This window comes from Ursus arctos, unplaced genomic scaffold (assembly GCF_023065955.2).
Source record: "Ursus arctos isolate Adak ecotype North America unplaced genomic scaffold, UrsArc2.0 scaffold_29, whole genome shotgun sequence".
NCBI classification, from domain to species: Eukaryota; Metazoa; Chordata; class Mammalia; order Carnivora; family Ursidae; genus Ursus; species Ursus arctos.
Window position 1 is genome coordinate 10,146,562 of NW_026622974.1, and position 10,166 is coordinate 10,156,727.

Here is a 10,166-nt window from a genome sequence, read left to right on the forward strand (position 1 = left end):
TCCGGGTATAATAACTTGGCAGTTTCTGTTCATGTTTGAATTTTTATGGGAGCTCCTTAACAAACTGGCATTGGAGTATTCTTTTGGCAAAGGCAGTCTCTTTATTTCCAATGAACGGCTCCTGCCTGATGCCATACCCCAGCCTAAGACTCTGACCCTCTGATCCAATGCAAACCAACTTCTCATCTACTAACAGGAAGCTTCAGGTTAAATCTCCTTATATGATTTTATTTTTTATCTCAGCTCCCAGCTTTAAAGATTAGCTCACTTAACATCTGGCCTTCCAGGAACTACTTGACCCATTTATTAGGACACTTTGTGATCTGAAGCTCTTGACTGTCCATGACTTCTTGATTCTTAGCTCTGCTACATTTTGATTCTTCTTCACATCAGTGAATTTGTAAATGCTGCTGCTGCTATGGAAATGATGCCACACACTGACCAACAGAAAATGATTGTGCCGAAGGTGTTCTGATACCAGCTTCTAGTTTGCAGCCCCTGCACTTCTGCCCATCAGGTTCGAGCCAGCCGGTTTAATAAAAGACTTTTTTTTTTTAAGATTTTATTTATTTATTTATCTGACAGAGAGAGACAGCCAGCCAGAGAGGGAACACAAGCAGGGGGAGTGGGAGAGGAAGAAGCAGGCTCCCAGCGGAGAAGCCCGATGTGGGACTTGATCCTGGAACGCCAGGATCACGCCCTGAGCCGAAGGCAGCCGCCTAACGACTGCGCTACCCAGGCACCCCACAAAAGCTGTTTTAAGCAACATATTTCCTGATGTTGAATATACTTGATAAATATGGGTTTTTTTTTTTTAAGATTTTTAAAGATTTATTTATTTATTTAATTTATCATCTTTTCACCCATAAGGATCTTTTTCCTTTGGGAGGTTTATTGCTCCTTGAGAGTTTTGGGGCACTCTAAAACTGTGTAGAATTATAAATATGAAGCTTATATTCTTCTATTTTCCAAATTTTCTGAGACTATTTTTTTACAGTGATTATTTTTACAGTAATAAAGAAACTAAAGACATTGTTTTAAAATATTGATGGGTTATAGAGATAAGGGATATAAAAGTTAAAATCGTTGCAAACTGTAGCTCAAAAGGACTTTTTCTCATTAATGCAAAAGATAAAAGGCCTTAGAACTTAAAGCTTGAAGCCAAGTAAAAATAGTTTAAAAGCTTGATGTACTTTATCTAGCTTAAGGATGCTTCTAACTTTGGAACAATTCTGTGCCTTAAAGTATATCTTGAGTCATTATCTAATTTCTAGTCCTGTAACAAAATTCACCTGCTATACAAGTTGGTAAACACATGAAGTTAGAATTTAATATTTAGACAGAGAAATAAAGAAAGAAATTGTTTTCAGTTCATTAATACATTGATGACAGACCTCTTCAGTTTCAATGTAACTGAATCAACATTAATAAAACGATAGATGGCATTAGCTCAGAAAAATAGATCTGTATCAACTTCTGTACTTTTATGTAGGCAAATGGAATATCAACCTAATGGAAAGCTTTTTCGGATTTTGAGCAAATCTCTGTTTGGCTTCAAGTACTTGGGGAAAAGAACAGAAGAGTGATGTAGAAAATTGAAATGTTCCTAAATAATTTACAAGTCAGATAAAAATCAGACAGTGAACACAGACTTGGCATATAAAGACTGTTTTTTATATGTACTATTTGTGAAAACTTTAAAAGTCCATTTGTAAGACTTATGACTAGCAAATGGATATTCATGAATTGATCCTTTCTCAACCATGGAAGATCTACAGTTATCTCCAATTAGAGCTGAAATTTAAGAGGCTAAATATATTGTTATCATATAATCTAGGAATCCTACTTCTGGATATAAACCCAAAAGAAATGAAAGCAGGGACTAGAACAAATACTTGTGTATTAATGTTCATAGCACCATTATTCACAGTACCAAAAGATAGAAACAACCAAATATGTGGATAAATATAATGGATAAATGTATAAACAAAATAAACATAACCTTAAGAAAGAATAAAATTCTGACAGATGCTACGACATGGACGAACCTTGAGCACATCATGCTAAGTGAAATAAAGCAGAAACAGAAGGACCACTACTGTGTGATTCCATTTGTAATATGTATCAATCTGCTTTGGAGATCCAGAATTAATATTGGATTGATGTATCAATGGATAATGGAAACTGGGATCCATTTTTATTAATTCTTTCATATATGGATGCTGTGACTGTTTTGATTGGAAACAAACAAAATTGGTCAGTGTAGCATTTTCAGCTACATTCATATTGAAACAAAAAACCATCAAAGATCAGATGTTCAGTGAGCTAATCTTTAAAGCTGGGAGCTGAGATAAAAATAAAATCATATAAGGAGATTTAACCTGAAGCTTCCTGTTAGTAGACGAGAAGTTGGTTTGCATCGGATCAGAGGGTCAGAGTCTTAGGCTGTGGTATGGCATCAGGCAGGAGCCGTTCATTGGAAATAAAGAGATTGCCTTCGCCAAAAGAAGAATCCCAGGCCAGTTTGATAAGGAGTTCCCATAAAAATTCAAACATGAACAGAAACTGCCAAGTTATTATACCCGGACAACACCTGCTGAAATGATTTTCCCTCTAATTTCCACAGAGCCAAGCTCTATATGGTCATCCCTTTAAAAGGCCAGGTTTCCATTGCATCTCTGCCTGACCATGTGGCCAAGCCATTGACCACTGCCCTTGAGTCAGTAAAAACCCAAACATAGGGGCTTTCCCCACTGTTTGGTTCTTCCATCACTGCTAGGAAAACCCAGGATTTCACCCCTAGGATCACCCAAGCTGATCTTTCTTATCTTCTTTGATCAGAGTGGTGGATTTACAAACAGGATGCTATTGTCCATTCACTTTGGAACTGTCTTCCACAAACCGAGCAGCTGTCAGTCAGTTAAAGGCTGTTTATAGACATTGCCTAAGGGACCATGGAATCCAGCAGCTCCTCACACGGTTCTAGAGTCCATCCCAGAGGAAAAGAGGCTCCCTGCCCAGAGTGTCTCTCTTGCATTCTCCCAATAACAAGATCCTGTTTAAACTATTTCCATATTGTTATGGAACTTTTCTGGATACCACCATCGCCATTAGTGCGTTTCTCTGACATCATCCACTGATTTCAAGTTTCAAAATCACTTTATGTTCTTCAGTCACCGGGGTAGCTTCAATTAACGTCTGATAGCAAGGTCGTAAATGCCATTCAAGTGGAAATTCCTGACCTTGAAGCCCCGGTGGCCATCGCTGGAAGGTGCTCCTGGCCTTCGCTCTAAACCTCAGTCTAGGTCCCACAGAAGGGACACAGAGACTTTGTCTCCACCCCTGCTCCAGCTATGATTCCACACTCGGTGGGCTTGCATAGTCTTACCAATTCTCATTTAGCTTGTCCAATAAACATCACTTGAAAGGCTAATTTACATGCCTTCTGTTTTACAGTACTCGAGGGGACAAATATTCTCCAATCAGATACAATGTCCATCCCCATAATCCAATCAGGTGTAAGATACACAATCACTTCACATAAAGCCAGTTCAAATACGTCAGTTCTCCTACAAACTTTTACCTTAATTCCGTCAGCCTCATATTCTTAACCACAGCCTCCTTTAGGACTTCAAAAGTTTCTGGTTTTACCATACGAGGTCAGAGAACTGCTGCCCCTTATGACATAATGTCCATTCCCATAAGACATTCAGCCAAAGGACACACAACTTCTTTATATAAAGCTTGTTAGGGGCACCTGGGTGGCTCAGTCGTTAAGCGTCTGCCTTCAGCTCAGGGCGTGATCCCGGCGTTATGGGATCGAGCCCCACATCAGGCTCTTCCGCTAAGAGCCTGCTTCTTCCTCTCCCACTCCCCCTGCTTGTGTTCCCTCTCTCGCTGGCTGTCTCTCTCTCTGTGTCAAATAAATAAATAAAAATCTTAAAAAAAAAAAGCTTGTTAAACATTCCAGCTTTCAGAATCCTATCAATCATGATATTCTCGTGTTCTCTCAGTCTAATTGTAGTCGTGGGCAGGGCTTCACCCGGCCACCATTTGGACTTCCGTATCAAGGAGTCCTGGAACCTTCTCTTCTCTACCCCATGAACCATTTTACCCATTCTTGTGCAAAAGGCTTTGAGTCCCCAGTGTGGGGTTGAGCCGAGAGATTCTGGCCTTATTTTCAATCCTTAACTTAATTAATCTGCCTGTTCACTGATCCAAGTGATTCTTGGTCAAATTTTTTATATTAATTTCCACCTTCAAACTTTTAAAATTTCTTCAAACAGGGATAAATAGAGCTGACTTATTTGGGGTCTTTTGACGCCAGGAGACCAGCAGGAAGTAGCTTTGGCAGCACTGTATTAAAACCTTTGCTTTAACCCCATTAGTGTCTGTTTTATTTATTCCTGTCGATGCTCCCTTCACTCCCTAGAACACAATCTCTCTTTGCCTGGTAAACAACCTCTCTCACACCCTTGAGTATTAAATATGGTTTTCTTTGTGAAATCTCTCCAGAATTCCTAAAGTTAGTTACCCCTCTCTCTGTTTCTAAGCACGCCCCCTCATTTATATTTCACATTTTAATATCATTAACTGACAATAAACCCTGTCTTTCTTTCAGGACATGAGCAATACGAAGGCAGGAACTAGACGTCATTTCTCCTTGGTCCACAGCCCAGACCATACTGTCTGCTTATAGTGTTGGTTGAATTAATGTTTAGTGACATGAAGAGAGGAGGAGGGAAGGACGAAATAAAATGCTAATAAATGTAAAACGTAGAGAGAACACAGTACCAAAAATGTTAGTGCGAGTGAGTATTATTGGATTCTTTATTGAGAATATTAGGTTATACTGTAGAGAGATTTCATGTTGGGACAGATTACATACAGCTGAAAGGATACAGAGACTACTGGTTAAAACACACGCACACACACACACGCACACACACACACTACATAGAAACATCTCTCTTTTTATAATTTTGTTCAGGGTGGGCTGTTCCTTTTAAGGTTGTTCTGGGCAATGTTGCTTAGAGTCGGTTTGCATCTTGGTAGATGACGAGAGCATCACACATGTCGGGACCAAGGGCAAGCAGCCCCAAAGTGTCCCACTTGGGCCTATGGACTATTTTGAATTAAAAGATAGTTAAGAAACAGCCGGTGCAAGACAAACACTCTGCCAGCCTCTTTGGCTTCCGAAAGCAGGAGGTAAGTCTCCCATGTGAAAGGAACTATTCCTGTACCAGGAGATAAAGAGACTTCTTTACTACCACAGATCAGGAATTCAGAGCTGAGAAGGCTGTGTTAACAAACCACGTACTTGTATTAATTACTACCTCAGCTCAAATGCTGTTTAGATGTTTTTACTGATCGCAGCTCCCAAATATAAGTTATCTTTGTTCTGTCAATTTCTCACAGATTTATTGTTTCTTTGTCTAAAATGTATAAAAACTGCATGCCTGGCCAATTTCCTTAGGTCTCAATTTCACTACTGGGCCTCTGTGCACACATAATTAAATTTTGTTTTTTATTCCTGTTAATCCGTCTCATGTTAATTCTTAGAGCAACCAGAAGAACCTGGAGGGTATAAGAATAATTTTCTTCCCCAACATGTGATGATTATATTAATTATGAAGTCCAAACCCTTTTATTTAAGTATGAAAGCACTGGGGCACAAGGGAGTTAAGTGACATACCCTATGTTCCTTATTCTTAAGATAATTTGATTCTGCGCAAAACTGGGAGACTCTTGATCTCCATCTTCTTTCATAGTTCCTTCCAGAAAAAATTATAAAATCCTCACCCCCTAATATGATATAAAAAGAGATTTAAAACATGATTGTTCCCAAGGGTTGAATTTATCTCAGTCTGGATGCCAAATTGTACATCTGGAGTTGAGCCTTGCAGTCTTCAAGCAATGTGTCCTATTTGTTTATTTTCACACTTGTGTAATGCTTTGACAAGAAAGTTGCAATCAGAGGGTTTGCATTATTGGAAGAAAAGAGAAATTGAGTACAATTTGAAAGTGAAAAAAAATATCTTGAGAGTAGGAATTTGCTCTACGGTTTCTTGAGTCTTCATCATTTTTTGTAAATTGCCTGTTAATTGCCTAAAGTTAAAAAGCAATAAAATAAAAGGACTAGTAAACAGGAAGATATCTAGGTGAGTTGACAATAATTCCAAGCTTTTCCTTGGGCTGAGAGGGGAAAAATGAGAGAGAGAGAATTACATAGACATAGAGATAAAGACAGATAGATGGTGGAAGAAAGGGGAGGGTAGAGGACTGGGATGAGTTAGATCTGACACTCGACTGCCTCTCCTATTGGCATTGACACGACAACTGTATGCCATCTGCTTTTCTGTGTACACAGACAGTGCCCCCTGGCCACAAGACTGTAAGCCTCCTACCTCGTGGTGCCCCATTCCCTGTGATCATAAATTACTACTCCTTACTTTTTTCTTTTCTTTTCTTTTCTTTTCTTTTCTTTTCTTTTCTTTTCTTTTCTTTTTTTTTTAAAGATTTTATTTATTCATTTGACAGAGAGAGACAGCCAGCCAGAGAGGGAACACAAACAGGGGGAGTGGGAGAGGAAGAAGCAGGCTCATAGCGGAGGAGCCTGATGTGGGACTCAATCCCAGAACGCCGGGATCATGCCCTGAGCCGAAGGCAGACGCTTAACCGCTGTGCCACCCAGGCACCCCTACTCCTTACTTTCATCTGAACCTTGCAGTTCTGTAGATCAACTAATACCAATAAGAGATGATGCTTGGTAATAACAAGACTTATTAAGCTACTTTCATGTGGTCATAAATCTCTTTAAATGCTGCATTAGTAATTATTTTTTAAGGTTAAAGAGACGTCTATAATCAGCAGCTATTATTGATCAAATTAATCCATGAATGCATTGATGAATATAGTGGTCAGTATGTGCCTGACATCATTCAGAAGATTACTTATAAAGCACGTGGGCCCTGCAGCAGTCTCAGCTCCTACGCTAGTGCTTGGCACAGAGTAAGGAAGCCACAAATATTGGTGGAGGGACTAAATTTGCATGCAAAAACTTGAGATTTTTTTTTTCACAATAGTGTCATTCAGGAACAAAGAAAAGAAAGAACAGGAAAATGAACTAACAAGAGAAAGGGGAAGTGCCAGAAAGGAGGCAGAGATAGATTGAGAAGGTGATATTTTGGGAGAATGCACGGTCCACTCTTCAGCACATATCACTTTCCTGTTCCCAACACTATCTGCCCTGATACAAATTATTTGAAATTATTAAAATTCAAACTTAATAATTCAATTACTTTAAAATATGATTATTTAGAAATTTAATGGCTAATATTTTTAACAAGCTTTTTCCAATTTGCCTCTCATTCTTTACCTCATGAAGCTTTATCATTTGGATATTTAGAATTGCATAAGAAAATCTCCTGCTATAATTTGAATAAAACGCCTAACCGGTTTGAGTTGCAATAAAATTGTTTTCCTGTGGGCTTTGGTCACTATGCTCAGACCTAAGTTAGAGGAGGGAAGCACGGTAGATGAAGGAAAGAAGAAAGAGGGGTTTGATTTATTCTATAAAACATAAGCAACTGTTGAAAGTGGGTTAACGCGATATTAAGGAAGTTAAGGACTGACTGCCATACACGGAATGATTCAGGAGGTGGAGGACAAGAATGAAAGCAGAGAGACCAGTTAGAGGTTATTGCAGGGACAGGCCAAGAGATGATAATGGTTTGGTGTAGGTTTATAGCAGCAGAAATGGGAAAAAATGGATTAAATGGTGAATTATCTTGCAGGGAAAGCCAACATGATTTACTGATAGACTGCTTGTGGCATGTGAGTAAAAGAAAGAAATTTTGGTCTTTATTTTTTTAAAGATTAAAAAAAAAATTATTTGACAGAGATAGAGAGAGTGAGCACGAGCAGGCAGAGGCAGTGGGAGAAGCAGGTTCCCCGCTGAGCCTAGAGCCAGACGTGGGGCTTGATCCCAGGACCCTGGGATCATGACTTGAGCCAAAGGCAGCCACTTAACCGATTGAGCCACCCAGGTGCCCCAAGAAAGGGATTTTTAAAAAGCATCAGTGGCTTCTTCCTGGAGGAGGAGGCCAGAAGTCGGTTGGTGGTGGCGGTCAACACAGTTGCCAGTGTAAATAGAGAGCTGGGGTTCTATTCTTCCACAACGGGTGAGCCACAGCACGTGCGTGCCCTTTCACCCCCTCCGATGCAGTACGTCAAGGAGCATACAGAGGACAATATTCAGGAAGGCAACTGTCAAGCCTACACCTGCAATGAAGAGAGTTACATGATGTTTGGCATCAGTTCCAATGCGGCGATCTTATCATCTGCCCTGCAGACAGGACATCAAACAGCATCATCCTTGGCAGTTTGGTCACGAGAATGAACTGAGAAAACTCATTATGTTTCTTTTTATTAATTTCTTAGACCTCTTAGGTATTTTGATAAGGAGTCCTGGGAATATAAAATGAGAAGAGAAAGCTAGAAGATTTTAAGGTGCTTTTTGTAGGTATGTAGCCCATTGAGAGAGACCCTGAGAGTCACAGGGAAGGTGCAGAAATGTTAATGCCTTGAAGTAGTTACGATGTTTCAAAAGCATCTGCAAGGGATCCTTGAGATGATTCACAGGTGTTTGGCTTCTTTGCCTGATGATTTGCCCCATGCAGAAGAAGGGATGAGAGTAACAACTGAAGCAATGGATGCTGGTGATAGAACTGGTCAGAATGAACAACAGAAAATGCAGCTCATAGGAGAGGCCAGATGATAGAGAAAGATGCTGCTCTGTGTGTCCTAATTGATGCAATGAATCAGACAGTGAAGGATGTTTCTTTTTCTTCTTGCTTTTCTTTCTCCTTTGAGTAAATAGCATCCTATCTCAGTTAATTTGCTTTTGGACAGCCTTAAAAGAGTTATCACTAGAAGTCACGTAAATGGCTCGACTCTCCAAATTTACCAATCACGAGAAGTCACAGGCAGCAATTTCACTTTACAGCAAACAGGAAGACGAGGGTGCCTGCAGGAAGTGTAACCACCTTAAAAAGCAAGGTATTTGCAGCTATTGTGTGGAACGTTTCTGTTTTTGGAGTTGCAGTATCACATTGAAGATCTCCTCAAAAAAGAGCAAGCTTTCATCCTTGAAAAGTAGATTTGTATTTGTTTTCTGAATGGGAGATAAATAAAGGATATCGAGCTATATTAATGTGAAATTATGAAATCTTTAGATTTTCTTCACCTAAAAATTCGCTTACTCTCTGAAAAAGCAGTGTAACATGTTCAAAGAGGGGAACTCTGCGATCTTAAAACAGCAACTTTATCTTCCCTCATGTTGGCCCCTGCAAACACACTACCTTATCTTCTTGTCTCTATCCTGAGTGGGTCCCATAACTTTTTTCGGGTCACTCAGATAATAAGTCCTTTGGTTACTTTTAGTTGCATTCACATTAGCAATTAACTATACATTTCTTTTAAAGCTGAACTCGGATTTGTTTAAGGCTAGAAGCCTGCAGTGGGGCAGGGGGTTTGGTGGCAGAGAGTGCTAGATGTCTGCTGGAAATTCTTGCTCTCTGGACATACATTGCTGAGATGTGGCTGCCTGCCATGGACACGTCCCCAACCCCTTTGCATCTAGGTAAGGTCGCATGACTAAATTCTTAGCAATGGGTGTAGGAATCCAGGCCTGCCCCATAAAAAAATGCCTTGCATGATCCTCTGATCTCTTCTCTCATCTGCTGATTGGATGGCCACACCCAGAACAATTTTGGAAGCCACTTGAAGGTGGCAAAGGATAGTCAGTTTGGGTCCTTGAATGACTGTGAAGACAGGTCCTCTTTTCATTACCTTCACCCATCTGACCCCATCTGATTTGACATCATGTGAGCAAGAAATCAACTTGCCCTGAGATTTTTATCTCTGTACCAATAAACCCAATAGGAATAAGAAGAAAAAAGCACAACTACGGTTTGTTTTTCTCTATTTAAAATAGAAAATGGGTAAGAGTTGGGAAATGAAGCCGAGAGGTGAATTTCAAAGTCTTAGAAAGCTAGATTGCTTTTGGGGTGCTTGGGTGGCACAGTTGGTTAAGCACCTGACTCTTAGTTTTGTTCAGTTTGTGATATCAGGGTTGTGAGATCGAGGCCCTTGTCAGGCTCTGT

The 10,166-nt window shown here is 39.9% G+C and overlaps 1 pseudogene; it reads left to right on the forward strand.

The window, feature by feature from the left end:
• Positions 1-2,639: 2,639 nt before the first annotated feature.
• Positions 2,640-8,877, forward strand: LOC113261021 (mediator of RNA polymerase II transcription subunit 7-like; annotated as a pseudogene).
• The last annotated feature ends 1,289 nt before the right edge of the window (positions 8,878-10,166 follow it).